Raw genomic sequence first — 16,585 nt, forward strand, 5'->3', positions numbered from 1 at the left:
CATGTGCTAACTTTTGTGCTGACAGTATTACAATTAAATTCACTGGTCAGACCTCTGGTAATTTGAGATGTTTTAAAATTTCATTTATATACAACTATTACATATTTGGGTGAAGTGGCATCTACAGTTTTTATCCTAGAGTGATTTATATTCCTGGTATTGAAAGAGATTTTGAAATTATGTAACTCCAGTCTGAGTTTATATATAAACTTTCTTAGTATTAAAACTTATGTTCCACATCAGAGCCTGATGTGGAACATAAGTTTTAATACTAAGATATACTAGAAATACTTCTTTTATTTATATGGTTGAATGACATTTTTGAGATTTACAAAGTAATCATATCATGTTTGTCTTTTAGAATTACCCCTGGACTCTAAATTTATAAGACTCTTTTTTTTTTTTTAAGATTTTATTTATTTATTTGAGACAGAGACAGAGCACAAGCAGGGCAAGGGGCAGAGGGAAAGGGACAAGCAGACTCCACACTGAGTGCAGAGCCTTTACGTGGGGCTCGATCCCCAGACCCTGAGATCATGACCTGAGTCAAAGTCAGACGCTCAACTGACTGAGCCACCCAGGCACCCCTGTGAGATTCTTTTAAAATATCTCATAAGCATCTGGCTACTATTCAAATCCTCATTTAGTCTTATACAGTGGAAAGACACTGACCATCAAATAAATCTTTAATTTTTATGAAGAAAAGAGAACCATGTATCTAGCAAATGTATTCTCAAAATAGCAATTCTTTTTTTTTTTTTTTTAAGATTTTATTTATTTATTTGAGAGAGAGAGAGAGAGCACAAGAGGGGGGAGTGGGAGAGGGAGAAGCAGACTCCTTGCTGAGCAGGTAGCCCGATGCAGGACTCGATCCCTGGACTCCAGGATCATGACCTGAGCCGAAGGCAGTCGCTTAACCAACTGAGCCACCCAGGCGCCCTCAAAATAGCAATTCTAAAAAAAAAAAAAAAAAATCCCTACTTAATGCACTACATCACCCGATTAATGAAAGGGATTAACAAATGTGTTTGTATCTAAAACTATAAAATAGAGCTATCCTATCACTTTCCTTTTGATGTACATTATCTAGATTATGTACACTATATTAAAATCCAAACTGTTTTAGGACTGAAAGACCCTTTAGTGATCTTCTACACCAGTGCTTCTCAGATTGGATTTACCTGCAGCACTTTAAAACTTGCTTAGCATAAGCATCCTGTAACAAATGGAAATCTCTAAAATTGGACCCCAGGCATCAAAGGTTGCCACCTTGGCCTCATTAGAACAGAATTCTAATTAAGCCAACTGCTCAGATACTATTCTTAATAACTCTATTAAACCCCAGGACTATTAAGGAGATTGTTAGTTTTTTTGTTTTTGTTTTTTTAAAGATTTTATTTATTTGACAGAGAGAGACATAGCGAGAGAGGGAACACAAGCAGGGAGAGTGGGAGAGGGAGAAGCAGGCTTCCCGCCTGCTTCCCCAGGTGATTCAGTGGGCAGCCTAGTGTAACAATAAGTGGCCTAGGCCAGTGATCCTCAAATTTGTACATAAGAACCACCTATAGAATTTGTTACAACATGGACTCTTGGTCCTTACTTCCAGAGGATCTAATTCAATACATCCGGTTTGGGGTCTGAAGGGTTTCAAAATCCCAAGCTATAAGGACTGAACCAAACCCCACCCCCATTCATATGTTAAAGATAGGGCTTTCAGGAGGTAAAGTTACTTGAGGTCATAAAGGTGGGGTTATAATCCTGTAGGACAGGAGGCCTTATAAGAAGAGAGAAAGATCCTTCTCTTTCTACACATGCGTGCCCAAGGAAAGGCCATGTGAGGACACAGTGAGAAAACAGGAAGAGAGCTCCCCCAGAAACAGAATTTGCCAGCACCTTGATCTTGGACTTTCTAGCCTCCACTATTGTGAGAAATAAATTTCTGTTGTGTAAGACACTCAGTGTATGGTATTTTGTTGTGGCAGCCCAAGCTGACTAATATGCCAAGTAATGCTGATGCTGGTGGTCCATAGACCACATTCTGAGTACACTAGCCTAAGCCACATCCCCCAGGAATTCTGTTTCAATTTGTCTGAGGGTAAAGGCAGGGCATCATTATTTTTTAATGTTTCCCGGGTGATGTTGATGTATAACCAGGACTGAGAGCCACTGATCAAGGGCAATTGCTTCAACTTATAGCTAAGGACACTGAGACTCAAGGAGGTAAAGTGGTTTGCCCTAGTTATCATGTATGCTATTGCTGAATTTTCCAAATTTATAGGAGGAGAAAAAAATTCTCCTGGGGCCACACACTAGTATGTGAAAGATTTAGTCCTAGAACCCAGCACTCTCCATTTCTAGGATTGACCCATTCATTTCTCCCCAAACAACATTAATTTGTTTAATTCAGGTAGATTCACTTTAAGTGGCTTTTTCACTATAGTACAATCCAAGAATATTGTATTCTGTGTTCTAGGTCTGCTCCAGAATTGTTGCTATTTGTTGTCACATGCTTAATGACTGATCATAAAGTGAGATTATACACACACACACACACACGTATATGTATATGTATATATGTGCATGCGTGTGGCTGATCTTCACACTGTAATAGTAATGTGCCCACTATGAATAGAAACACTGCCATCTAGCATTATCCTTTTTTTTAACTTATTTTTTTTTTTTAAGATTTTATTTATTTATTTGACGGAGAGAGACACAGCGAGAGAGGGAACACAAGCAGGGGGAGTGGGAGAGGGAGAAGCAGGCTCCCTGCTGAGCAGGGAGCCCGATGCGGGGCTCGATCCCAGGACCCTGGGATCATGACCTTTGAGCCGAAGGCAGACGCTTAACGACTGAGCCACCCAGATATTTTTATTTATTTATTTATTTGAGAGAGAGAGAGAGCACAAATGGGGAGGAGGGGCAGAGGCAGAAAGAGAGGGAGAAGCAGGCTCCCCACTGAGCAGGGAGCCTGATGTGGAACTCGATCCCAAGACCCTGGGATCAAGACCTGAGCTGAAGGCAGAGCTTAACCGACTGAGCCACCCAGGTGCCCTAGCATTATCCTTTTTGCAAGTAGCAGGAAACGTAGAAAATTGATTCATGCAATAAAAATGTGAAAATTTGTTGAAACTTTTTTTTTTTTAAAGATTTTATTTATTTATTTGAGAGAGAGAATGAGAGACAGAGAGCACGAGAGGGAAGAGGGTCAGACGGAGAAGCAGACCCCCTGTTGAGCAGGGAGCCTGATGCGGGACTCGATCCCGGGACTCCAGGATCATGACCTGAGCTGAAGGCAGTCGCTTAACCAACTGAGCCACCCAGGCGCCCCTTGTTGAAACTTTTGAATGCCTTAAAAATCCCAGGTATAATGAGGGTAAATGACTCAAGGAAGGTAAAAGTTTATTGAGGATTTCACCTCAAGGACAGGAGCTTGTTTAGGTGGCAATTGTTAAATATGTAGTGATGAGCATACTTTGCCCACATGTCAGTGGAAAATTATATGTAGCATTTACTTTCGAGTTTAACAATGCTAAATGAAGGGTGCCATCAATTTACATTTTGAGTAGGCATTTGATTTCCTTCCAAAAATAAAGCTTACTTCTCCTTACGCATTGATATTTTGTTAATGGAAAGAATGAAGATTTACATTTTTAAATAAATTACCACAGTTCATGTAAAACATGAGAACCTCAAAAGGAGAAGTTAGTTAGACTTTTTTGGTCAATGATGCAGCATGGAGAAGTGGGAAAAAGAACATGTAGCTAGGACCCAGTCTTCCCGTCTCTACCAGTAATTAGCAGCAGGAACTGGCAATCACCACCTAGGCTAACCTCAGTTTCATAGGAAAATGAAAGGGTTGGCATATGATTATTCCAAGGTTTCTTCTTTCTTCTTTCTTCTTTCTTGCATAGATGAGAAGTGCTTCTAAGAAACGCTGTTTTTCTGTTAGACTGTAGTTGGGTTTTTATATTTTGCTGCTTTAGCATTTCTTTTTTTCCTTTTTAGCATTTTTAAATACACCAGTGTTTTCCATTTGGCCACGAAGAGCAAAAATGGCCACCCCAAAATGGAATTATTTATAAAAATCATAAAAGCCAGAATGCAGAAAAAGCAATCTGTATTCTTTGGAGCTAGTTTAGAAAAATGGCATTGGGTTACATACTTAGGTTTAACATCAGCAAACTAGCAGTTATTCCTGTCCTCCAAAAGATCATCTAAAAGACAATATCAATGCAAAACAACCAATATTTTCTTTGCTTAATACAGTTGATCTCACTGGCAGAAGAAAAAGTCCTGAGTTGCCTAGCTGTTAAATGTTTCATTGGAGTTTATTATTTATAATACTTGGGCAGCAGAAATTTGAAGTGAAACATTAACTACTGAAACAACTTCACTAGTTCACCTAATACTAAAATCAAGTATTACTTCCCCAAACTGCATATCCAACAATAGTACTTAGAAATAAATGTATTAGTGAACTGGTGTAAATGAAAAGCAATCTTCAGGGCACCTGGGTGGCTCAGTTGGTTAAGCGACTGCCTTCGGCTCGGGTCATGATCCTGGAGTCCCGGGATCGAGTCCCACATCGGGCTCCCTGCTCAGCAGGGAGTCTGCTTCTCCCTCTGACCCTCCTCCCTCTCATGCTCTCTGTCTCTCTCGCAAATAAATAAAATCTTAAAAAAAAAAAAAAAGAAAAGCAATCTTCACAATATTGTATATAATTATTAAACCAGTACAAACATGGTAAATTAACATATTATCTAAATCTAATGCTTCATTTGGTTCAAGTGCCCATTTAGTAACACTTCTACAGATGTTGGTTCCCAAACTTTCTGTATATTGGAATCACAGGGCTTTAAACACCCCAGTCATATGCTTTGATTGGCATAGGCCACCAGAAGCTGGCCACCAGAAGCTCTGAAAGCTCCCTAGATTGTTCTAATATTATGGACCATTGGTTCTAACTATGGCTGCACACTGGAACCATCTGGTATCTTTAACAACATATGGGATGCCGAGACTCATTTTAGAAATAATTAAATCAGAATTTCTGAGAGTGAGCCTAAGCATTGCTGTGTTTTAGGTACTCCCCCCAGGTGATGCTAATACGGGATTAGAATTACTACTACAGAATATTGCCAAAGCAACTCCTTATCCTCCTAAATACATTAGCATAAAGTCCCATAAGGCTTGGCTTCCAGACTAATGCAAACCTGACCTAATCTCAACTACTTTTAGCAGCATTGTGAGTGAGTGGGGTGCATGAAGACAGAAGTTGGGCTATTTCTTGGAATAACACACCATAACAGGACATGGACATTGAGCAATCAGATTCCTGGGCCATGAACCTGTCCTCAGAATCTTCTTAAGGCAATTCTTCCTTAACTGCACTTTTCTGGAAGAAGCCAGAATTTGGTAAAAAGACAAGGATTAAGTACTATCCAAGCACCTGTCATAAGGAATTACTAAATTAAATCACACCTCAATGGACATCCATTTCTTTTCTTTTTTTAAGATTTTTTTTTAAGATTTTTTATTTAAACATTTGACAGAGAGAATCACAGCGAGAGAGGGAACACAAGCAGGGGTAGTGGGAGAGGGAGAAGCAGGCCTCCCGCTGTGCAGGGAGCCCCATGCGGGGCTTGATCCCAGGACCCCGGGATCATGACCTGAGCCAAAGGCAGACTTAACGACTTAGCCACCCAGGCGCTCCAATGAACATCCATTTCTTAACTCCTCAGTGATGTTGACAGTTCTTTACAGTTCTCAAAAGCCACATTTAAGAAAAATATTAATATTAATATTAAACATGTTTAAACTACTCTCGGTTCCTTTCATGACTCAAAAGAACAAACAGTATCAGTCATTCATGTTGGAAATATCAATAATCATTTGTTTAATTTCAGAGAATAGTGCTGTCACTTGGTAGGTGTATGGGACACCTTGGATAGTTTATTTTATTTTGTTTTGTTTTCTCAAGAGGGGGAGGCAGGGGGAAGTGGCAGAGGAAGAGGGAGAGAGAGAATCTTAAGCAGGCTCCACGCCCAGTGCAGAGCCCGACACAGAGCTCCATCTCACGACCTTCACGGCCCTGAGATCACAACCTGAGCCAAAATCAAGAGTCGGATGCTTAACACACTGAGCCACCCAGGCGCCCCCACCTTGGGTAGTTTTAAAATAAACCAGTAAGTGATATAAAAAGCATCTATTTCAAAAGTCAATTGAGAATAGAGAATAACTTTCACCTGAGGACACTCAAACTGAAAGTGGGCGTTTTAGATATGAAGTTAGTATAGACCAAGTGATTTAGTGGAAAGAGCCTGGATTTGATATCAGAAAACGTAATCCTATGCGGTCTGAGCCACGTATACCTTGGGAAATTCACTTCACCTTTCTGAGCCTGTTTCCAGTCCAATGAGCATCGTAATGCTGACATCAGTGCCCGGCATACTTGATCTGTTAGAAGACTAGAAGGCCAGGAAATATGTACCTGAAAAAGAATTATATAAAAAGCCTTAAATTGTGACTGAGAATGGAGAGGGTACAATTCAATTATGATTAATGGAACAAAGACAGTCTCTTCAACAAATGGTGTTGGGAAAATTGGATAGCCACATGCAGAGGAATGAAACTGGACCATTTCCTTACACCACACACAAAAATAGACTCCAAATGGTTGAAAGACCTCAATGTGAGACAGGAGTCCATCAAAATCCTAAAGGAGAACACAGGCAGCAACCTCTTTGACCTCAGCCACAGCAACTTCTTCCTAGAAACATCGCCAAAGGCAAGGGAAGCAAGGGCAAAAATGAACTATTGGGACTTTATCAAGATAAAAAGCTTTTGCACAGCAAAGGAAACAGTCAACAAAACCAAAAGACAACCGACAGAATGGGAGAAGATATTTGTAAATGACATATCAGATAAAGGGCTAGTATCCAAAATCTATAAAGAACTCATCAAACTCAATACCCAAAGAACAAAGAATCCAATCAAGAAATGGGCAGAAGACATGAACAGACATTTTTGCAAAGAAGACATCCAAATGGCCAACAGACACATGAAAAAGTGCTCAATATCACTCGGCATCAGGGAAATCCAAATCAAAACCTCAATGAGATTACCACCTCATACCAGTCAGAATGGCTAAAATTAACAAGTCAGGAAATGACAGATGTTGGCGGGGATGCAGAGAAAGGGGAACCCTCCTACACTGTTGGTGGGAATGCAAGCTGGTGCAGCCACTCTGGAAAACTGTATGGAGGTTCCTCAAAAAGTTGAAAATAGAGCTACCATATGATCCAGCTTTTGCACTACTGGGTATTTACCCCAAAGATACAAAAGTAGGGATCCGAAGGGGTACGTGCACCCCGATGTTTATAGCAGCAATGTCCACAATAGCCAAACTGTGGAAAGAGCCAAGATGTCCATCGACAGATGAATGGATAAAGAAGATGTGGTATATATATACAATGGACTATTATGCAGCCATCAAAAGGAATGAGATCTTGCCATTTGCAACGACGTGGATGGAACTGGAGGGTATTATGTTGAGCCAAATAAGTCAAACAGAGAAAGACATGTATCATATGATCTCACTGATATGAGGAATTCTTAATCTCAGGAAACAAACTGAGGGTTGCTGGAGTGGGGGGTGGGGTGGGAGGGATGGAGTGACTGGGTGATAGACATTGGGGAGGGTATGTGCTCTGGTAAGCGCTGTGAATTGTGCAAGACTGTTGAATCTCAGATCTGTACCTCTGAAACAAATAATGCAATATATGTTAAGAAAAAAAAAAAGAAGAAGGTAGCGGGAGGGGAAGAATGAAGCGGGGGATATCGGAGGGGTAGACGAACCATGAGAGACGATGGACTCTGAAAAACAAACAGGGTTCTAGAAGGGAGGGGGGTGGGAGGATGGGTTAGCCTGGTGGTGGGTATTGAGGAGGGCACATTCTGCATGGAGCACTGGGTGTTATGCACAAACAATGAATCATGGAACACTTCATCTAAAACTAATGATGTAATGTATGGGAATTAACATAAGAATAAAAAAAAAAGTATATAGGTAAATGTTTTCTTTTGTTTTAATGATGAAAACTAAGTCCAGAAAGCTTGAGTCATCTGGAGATGAAGCAATAGCAACAGAACAGTCTGGGCAATGGAGAGGGGCCGGTCGGTGCTAGACAAGTCAGGGAGGCTGCGGGTCTGAGTCAGGGGGGTTGGAGAAGCCTGTGGTGGGTGTCTGAGCAGGGCTGAATGCTCAGAAATGGAAGGGAAACTGAAGACTATCACTGAGTAAGTACAACTCAAGTGAAATCAGGCTTGAGCAAACCAAAATGATCATATCTCTTCAGTGACTCAAGGATGAATCTTTTAGGTGTAGGATAAAGCAGTTTTACAAATAGACTATTTGGCCTGAGGTAGACAAAGAAAAAAAGCATTTCAAGGATGGAGGCAGTTGTACGGTCATGGACCAACTGGCTGGTTAGTAAAACCTAAAGGGCAAATTTGAGTTTAATGAATTAAACAAGGGAACAGAAACCATGCACTTTTTTTTTTTTTTTAAAGATTTTATTTATTTGACAGAGACACAGTGAGAGAGGGAACACAAGCAGGAGGAGTGGGAGAGGGAGAAGCAGGCTTCCCGCAGAGCAGGGAGCCCGATGCGGGGCTCGATCCCAGGACCCTGGGACCACGACCTGAGCCGAAGGCAGACGCTTAACGACTGAGCCACCCAGGCGCCCCTAAACCATGCACTTTTAACAGCCCTATAAAATTGGGGTCCATTAGGCTAGAGCCAGGAATAAACCAGAAGGACAACTAGATAGATAGATAGATAGATAGATAGATAGATAGATAGATAGATAGAGATATAGTTTGTTTTATTTATATATACATAAATATTTTTTTGTTTTGTTCAGACCAAAAGAGCATAGAAGGGATGCTTCTATTTGAGATAGATGACAAACAGAACTCATTCCTTTTTTCTTCCTTATTATGAAAAATAACCCTTCAACTGAAAGCGTAAAATGAAATTTGCAAGAGCTAATTGCAAACTTAGGTGAAGAATTTGGAAGAAAATAACCTAGCTCTCTAAAGCTTAACTTCTCTTATCTACAAAACTTACATCTCAGCAAGAAGAGTTTGTAAGTAAGGACTTTCATCTCAAATCAGCATAGAGAGAGATGAACACTAAAAGACCAGAGACGGACAAGTAGAGTTCCAATTTTCAAAAAAGCAGCACCTAGATTCCTGAAACCAAGACAGAGGGCTTTTTACAGATCCTGAGCAAAATCAATAAACCTATTCTTACAGTAATATCTGGGTACTTAGAAAAGGAAGAAATCCAGAGATTAACAAGAATTCACTAAGTAGTCATTTCCTTTCTTTGACAACGTTGCTACCCAGTAGAGCAAGGACCTCTCATAGACAACACATTTGTTGTTTAAGCTGTATCTGGGAGGAAGAAGTTGCTTTTTCCTAATCCCTTGGCCTGGGTATGGGTGGGTAACTTTTTCTCATTTCCACAAAGATGCCAAGTACGCATGCACTTTAGCTGCTACTCTGGGACAAGAAAAGAAAATATGACTAAGTAACACGTGAGTCCTTCGTTGATGAGAATATTCATCAACAGTGTGCTAATTCAGTGTCAGTTGGCGGTGGAAAGTGCCTGAGAATGAGGACTTGAATGATGACATGGCATACAGACCAAATTTGTAGAAGACATAAAATTGGGAGGTAGAATTACCCAATTAATTATGTCAGTGATATTCAACATGTCAATGAGCTAAAAGAAGAGGCGTGACAAAGGGATGAACACCAACTAGAATGAGCGTAGGCTGGGAAGGTGTGTTTCGGAGTAGTTATGAAAAAGACTTGACTACTTCAGAGTTTTAGGAGATCGTAATCCAGGAGTCATTAGGGTAATACTGCTGCCGTAATAGCTCACAGGATTTACTTGAGGAAATACAGTAATTAGAACAAAGCAATTAAACATCTTTTTACTCTGTTATTTGGATGAAACCTTGAGTTTATTATTGGGGTCAGATTGTAAGAGGGACAATGGCAAAGGAAACTGCCTTCTAAGAGCTTTTCAGAAAGGATGAAGGAAAGCTGATAGAGTTGGTAGGTACCGAGACAAACTGAAGCACTCTTCAGTGGAATTAAGGTGCCAGATGCTTCCTGGAAAACTCCAGAGGTCAAAGTTGCCGATCTTTGAGGCCTTTTGTATATGGGGCTTTTGCAAGATGTAGATGTTATCCAACAGCAGATTCTAGATCAATTGAAGGCAAAACTGGGGATGAAGGGAAGCAAATGACAATGGGTACTGTCACCTTTGAAGAGTTCTAAATCCTGCTGCACATTATGATCACCTGGGAAGAGATTTTAAATGCTAATGCTTAGACTCTAGCCCTAGAGATTCTGATTTATTGGTCTGGTGTGGGGCCCTTATTAAAAAGTATTTTATCAAAGTCCCTCTGCTGATTTACTGTTCTAGGCTGGAAAATCACTGAGCTAGATGCCTACTTGTTGAAAAGTTAAATCAAACCAGATGCTTTTTCTAAGGTGTCTTCCAAATTCGAGAAGATCAATGGAAATTAACACTTCTGGATTACCTTCTATAGCTAGGCACTTTCACAATTAATCCTCTCTAATAATTGAATTGATACATGTAAATCCCTTAGCACAGTGTCTGGCATGAACTAACTCTCAAATATTAGCTATTTTTATTGTATAACCATTCAATGGAGGTACTGTATCTCTACATTACCAATGAGGGAACTGAGACTCTGCAGTTAGTTTTCCAAGGCCTCTAGTAATAAATTGCAAAATAGGGGGCGCCTGGGTGGCTCAGTTGTTAAGCGTCTGCCTTGGGCTCAGGTCATGATCCCTCGAGCCCCCCATCGGGATCCCTGCTCAGTGGAGAGCCTGCTTCTCCGTCTCCCTCTGCCTACTGCTCTGCCTACTTGTGCTCTCTCTGTCAAATAAATAAAATCTTTAAAAAATATATAAATAAATAAAATCTTTTAAAAATATATAAATAAATGAATTGCAAAATAGGGATTTAAACCAGATTAAAGCCAGTTCTAAATTAGAGAGCCCTTTCTTCTCTGCTCCACAGGTCAGTGGTTTACCTGAGGGAACATTTAAAAAATTTAATAAAACCACTTCCTGTTGACCTGTTTGTAAGGAATCTCTCTTCAAATGCATTTTTTTGAAAAAGAGAAGCAAAAAAGTAGACATCCACATTTTTTTCCTAATGTGGCCTAACGTGGAAGGTCTTGAGAACCTCTGAAGACAAGGGAAATGCATGGAGGTGGCCCTTTAGAACTCCAACAAAGCACTTTGAAGCAAAACGAAGAAAAACTCTGCTCTCTGGTAAAACATCTCCAATTCTAATGAATGGGGAAACATCTGTCACTTTTGTACCTCTAGCTCTGGTAGGTTTGAGTACACGCTAACACGGAGGGAGGCGAAGTCAGGCCTCAGGTGATGGCCTGGTCATATAGGACACCTCCCTGGAGTCAGGATGGACCAGGCTACGTGCAGTGGCTGCTTTAAGAAAAGGGGGGAAATCTCTCCGAAGGGGTTGTGACTACTAAGGTTGCAAATCCTCCACCTGGAAAACTTTGAGGGATCAGAGGTCTCCTCTCCCTCCTCCTCCCTCATCCTTCTCCCTACACGGGCCTAGGAAATAAGGTAAATGAAATTTCCTCTTGAAAGCCGCATACACCAAATGCTCTGTCCCTGGCCCCTTTACCTTTGATGATTAAAATCCGTTGAGTTTGCAGGGTTCAGGGCTTTTGGATTTAGTGATCTCCGTAGTGCAGTTAAGGGGAGAACTGCTTCTAAGTAGGTGATTTCCTCCCTCCTCTCTGAGAGTACAATCGAACACAGGAGAAAAGGAGGAGTAACCATTGTGGAGAAGGGGAGGGGAGTGGGCAACAGCCTCGGGAGCAAGGTTCTCAGCGTTTTCCTCGTTTCCTTCCCCAGCCTGCACGGAAGCATCAGCTCCTCCCCTCCGGGCCTCCAAAAGTATCTTTCAGAGTCGAACCCTAAGGGTGTGGGTCACTTAGAAACCAAAGCAACTCGGAGCCAGAGAGGCCTGGCAAGGCAGGGGTTCGTGGAGGGGAAGGGTGCGTGGGGCCCCAGTGGAGGGGAAGGCCGAACGCCGCGCTGAGCGGGGGAGCCCCCGGAGAGGAGGCGGCGGAGAAGGCGGGGCGGGGCGGGCCGGAGGTCGGGGTCCGGCGTCGGGGGGGGTCCCCGTTTCCCCCTTTCCCCCTCCCCATTCTCGCCTCCCCGGGCTCTGGTGACGTTGCGGTTTCCTCCTCCCTCCACCGAGCCTCAGCGCCGGCCGCGTCCCGCCCTCCTCCCCGCTTCGCCCACACCCCTCGCCCGCCCGCCCGCCCGGCTCGCAGTAGCGCCGCCTGAGGCTGCAGCGGCGCATCCCGTGGCGCGGCGCCCACCGGCACCCAAGGCGCGGCGGGCGCGCTGAGGGCTCGGCTCTGAGGGCGCCGGGGGTCCGGGCGCCCTGGAGGGAGGGGTCCGAGAGGAGGCTCCGGAGCCTGGGCCGAAGCTGGGGAGACAACGCCCGAGAGGACGAAGCCGCGGCGGGGAGCGGTAAGCGGAGGGGCGCGCGGCGGGCGCCGTTCTGGGCCCGCGCGGCGCAACTTTCTTCCGGGGTCTCGGGCGGGTCTCTGGGCGCCGGCGGAGGCGGAGAGCCACGTCCCCTGCAGGGCGCGGAGCGCCGCGGGCTGCTCGCCCGGGCCCGGCGTGGCTGGGCTGTTGGAGGGCGCGCGAGGCGTGGAGCCCGAGCCGTGGGCTTGCCGGGGCAGCTCCTCGCCCCTTCCCGCCCCTTGAGCGCCCGGCGCAGAGTCGGCGCCCCGTCGGGTCCCGGAGATCGCTTTCGGTGCCTCGGCTCTGGCCGGCCGCGCCGCGATTTCCCGGCCCGCCCGCGGGGCTCCCGCTTCCCCCCGACGGGTCGGGTGGCACAGCCTCGCGCCCTTCTTTCCCTGCGTGCCCCGCTAGTTGGGGAGGGGGTGGTGATGGTCGTGTGTGCGGACCCCTCTGTGCGCTGGCATCCCGTCCGTGCGGCTGCGGAAGCCGGGGAAGCACGTCCCGAGCCTCCCCCAGATGCTGGATTCCAGCGCCGCTTGGCTCCGCCGACGCTCGGAGAAACGGGGGGTAAACCTCACTCGCAGGCAGCTCCTGGTGGTGGTGGTGGTGGGACGCCTGACTCACAGGCTGGGAAGCTCTGTAAGCAATGCCACATGGGCTGGAGATCTGTCGGGGCTGCAATCTGAGCTAAGTCTGTGACCCGGGCACTTTCTCGTTTTCATCGCTCATTTGAGGCAGCAGCCTCCGCTTAGGCTGGCTGCCATTGAAGGTTGAAGCCAACTCCATTGCTTAAATGCAGGAGGGGAGCCTCATTTACCTGGAATTCCTTAGGTCAGGAAGTGACACTTTTAGTGTCTAGAGATCTTCATGTAATGAAGTTCTTTAAATATTTTTCGTTAGTCGTGGTTAATGAGACATTAAGTTTGAGAATGGACGTTCTCTCTTAGAAATCGTTTCAAAACAGGCTTTTCAGCATTTTTGACAATTTAATCTTTCAGGAACTCCCTTTTCTTCAGCTTTTTAAAAAAATTTCTCGGGGCGCCTGAGTGGCTCAGTCGTTCAGCGTCTGCCTTCGGCTCAGGTCATGATCTCAGGGTCCTGGGATCGAGCCCCGCATCGGGCTCCCTGCTCGGCAAGAAGCCTGCTTCTCCCTCTCCCACTCCTTCTGCTTGTGTTCCCCCTTTCACTTTGTCTCTCTCTGTCAAATAAATAAAATCTTTAAAAAAAATTTTTTTCTCAATAAATGATAACTTCTGAAATGATATATGTGCACTATTTGGTAGAGTATTCAGACAATGCCACCAAAATGGATCATAAAAATGTAATGCCCATGGAAGAATAGACTACAGGACTATCTGAGTATTTGTCTATCATGTGTTAACTTTTTTCTTTTAAGGTCACCATATAGGCACAAGTCCTTTTATGAAGTGTGTAGGTTAGATGTATTTTAGTAAAAATGAGAAAAGATGAAATTTAATGCCTCCATCATCTACTGACCCCTCTGTGTGGGTACAGCAAAAAGTGCAAGACAGTGCTGGTAATTGAGGAGATATACAGAGGTATATATAAGAAACTGCCCTAGTTCTCCTGGAGTTGTCAACGTAGGGAGAAAATATAATGAAGAAGCACCTGAGAGTTTGAGCCTGAGAAGTGTCATTTTCCATTGATTGGTGTATCATGTCAGTGTCAGTTTCGTCAATTTTCGGTTAATAAAGACAGTGGCCTGCAAAGTACATTTTTACATTCAGGTTAATATATTGATAGTACAGTCATCTCTGAGGTTAGGGGCCTAGTGTGGGAAGACACTGGTAGGAAGTTAGCTAGGTTGGCCACATGAGGTCAGGACCATTACAGTGACTAACATTTTGTGTGAGTATCAACTTTAGTATTTATAAAATTAGTTCAGAAATTAGCTAATACAGGTTTTCAAATGAGATTTGTGGTCTGGCTAGTCCAATTATCTTGCAGTGCTGCCTCGAGGGGACATGGTGGTCATCCATAAAGTTCTTAACTTCACAGAGATTGTCCTATCTACCTTCCCCAGTGCTTCTTTTTAAAGATTATTTAATCTCTGAAAAAGGGTTTATGATCATAGGTGAAAATGCATTCTGCAATTACATAATAAAGTACTTATATGTATTTTCATGTTCTTTGTGGTAGATTATTTTGGTATTTATTTGTACTGCCTTGGATTCACACTGTGTTGTGTGAAAGAAATTACATTATTCCCATTCAGTATTAGGGTTGCAGCAAATGATTGGAAAGGAATAAAGGATAAAATATTTAAACTTGGGTTTTAATGTATCAGTAATCTAAGTTTTCAAAAGGGGTTAAGAAACTAGTAAAAGGCCAGCATTTTGTCATTGCAGTGTATATGATGTATTACTTAACCATTAGCATGTTTGAGTCTAAAATATAGTATTCTTACTGTTTTCTCAGCCCCCCCGCCTCCTCAAAAAAGAGAAATAGTGTTATTGGCCTGAGATGTGTTTGTGACAGGCCTTGGAGGAGGTGAGGAGCCTGTGGTAGAGGGAACTTCAACATCATAGTGGATTTTGGTATTTCATTTACTGAGAGGGGCTGGGCCTTTACTATTCTGAAGGAGTGGGTAAGGCATTCCACGAGGTTCGATGGGCAGCAGCCTTCTGAAAGAATGTGTCCAAGCAGAGGACAGGGCAGTTCTTATTACTGATGCCTGAGGGTTTCCTCATCTGGGAATTACACTATCTTCCCCTAATTGGGGGTCACCCAATTACCAGCAGATGTTTGGATGACACAATAAAATTCTCTAAACCTAGAATCAGTGCCCAACATGGGAATTAGGCAAATATATAACCCCAGAGCACCAAAAAGAGAAAATGTTTTCCCATGCAATTCATTTGGTGACTTAGTGGCAGAATAGGAACTAGAGAGTAAAATCCCAGATTCTTGAGGCACTGATCCATGCGTCCATTTGGTGACAGCGATAATTAGAAATGGATGAATTTCTAATTATCTTGCCAACTCTAATGCCCAATTCTAATAGGAAATTCCCTTTTAAAAATTAAACTCTGGGGGCGCCTGGGTAGCTCAGTCGGTTAAGCATCTGCCTTTGGCTCAGGTCATGATCCCAAGGTCCTGGGATTGAGCCCCACATGGGGCTCCCTCTTCCTCTGCTGCTCCCCCTTCTTGTGCTCTCTGTCAAATAAATAAATAAAATCTTTAAAAAAAAATTAAACTCTGCATTAAGTGGATAATATTTTTAATTGAAATAATTTTCTTTAAAGAAAATCTGTTAGTGAATAAACTTAGTCCCATGTTCTGATCCATCTACACTTAGTGTTTCACAATTTCTAGTCACATATAGAAGAGTGGTTTGGTTAGCTGTCGGTGGGGAAGTGTTACAGAAAAGATTCAAACTAGTAGAAAGTATTATGGGTGGGGTAAAGAGGTGCCATTAGGTGTAATAAACTCTTGCTTACAAATTCATATGTTTAGACAATTGAAGGAAAGGAAAAGTCCCTGATAGATCATATGGCTACACGAATACTTGCATTTTTTTTAAAGATTTTTTTTTATTTATTTATTTGAGACAGAGAGAATGAGAGAGAGAGAGCACATGAGAGGGGGGAGGGTCAGAGGGAGAAGCAGGCTCCTTGCTGAGCAAGGAGCCCGATGCGGGACTCGATCCAGGGACTCCAGGATCATGACCTGAGCTGAAGGCAGTCGCTTAACCAACTGAACCACCCAGGCGCCCCGAATACTTGCATTTTAAAATCACCTAGTACTTCTAAGTTTTTTTCAAATCTAGTATTTTCATATTTTGGCCTAGTGGAAGTGGAGAATGATACAGAGGAGGTGTCTTATCCTCATTTTAGGGGTGTGGAAATGGAAATATTGTGAAGGTAAGAGATTTGTCTGTCATTTTTACAAATAGTTAGTGGCCTACCTTAAATACAAGGTGAACCCACATTGCACATTT

At 43.2% G+C, this 16,585-nt stretch overlaps 1 protein-coding gene and 1 long non-coding RNA gene across 2 annotated transcripts in view; one reads left to right on the forward strand and one right to left on the reverse strand.

Moving 5' to 3' along the window:
- Positions 1-6,443: 6,443 nt before the first annotated feature.
- LOC118001333 lies at positions 6,444-11,792 on the reverse strand. The gene is made up of 3 exons (XR_004676670.1): positions 11,768-11,792; positions 10,140-10,279; positions 6,444-6,493 (listed from the first exon to the last, which is right to left on the reverse strand). It is a non-coding gene; the product is annotated as an uncharacterized LOC118001333 (long non-coding RNA).
- A 625-nt stretch (positions 11,793-12,417) lies between these two features.
- Positions 12,418-16,585, forward strand: part of DSE (dermatan sulfate epimerase) — a 77,415-nt gene continuing 73,247 nt past the window's right edge. Inside the window, exon 1 of the mRNA XM_034990349.1 lies at positions 12,418-12,627. The gene's annotated coding sequence lies outside the window, so the exon portion shown is untranslated. The remainder of the gene's footprint in view (positions 12,628-16,585) is intronic.

This window comes from Mirounga leonina, unplaced genomic scaffold (genome assembly GCF_011800145.1).
Source record: "Mirounga leonina isolate KUSES-001 unplaced genomic scaffold, KU_Mleo_1.0 Mir_53, whole genome shotgun sequence".
Classification (NCBI taxonomy): Eukaryota; Metazoa; Chordata; class Mammalia; order Carnivora; family Phocidae; genus Mirounga; species Mirounga leonina.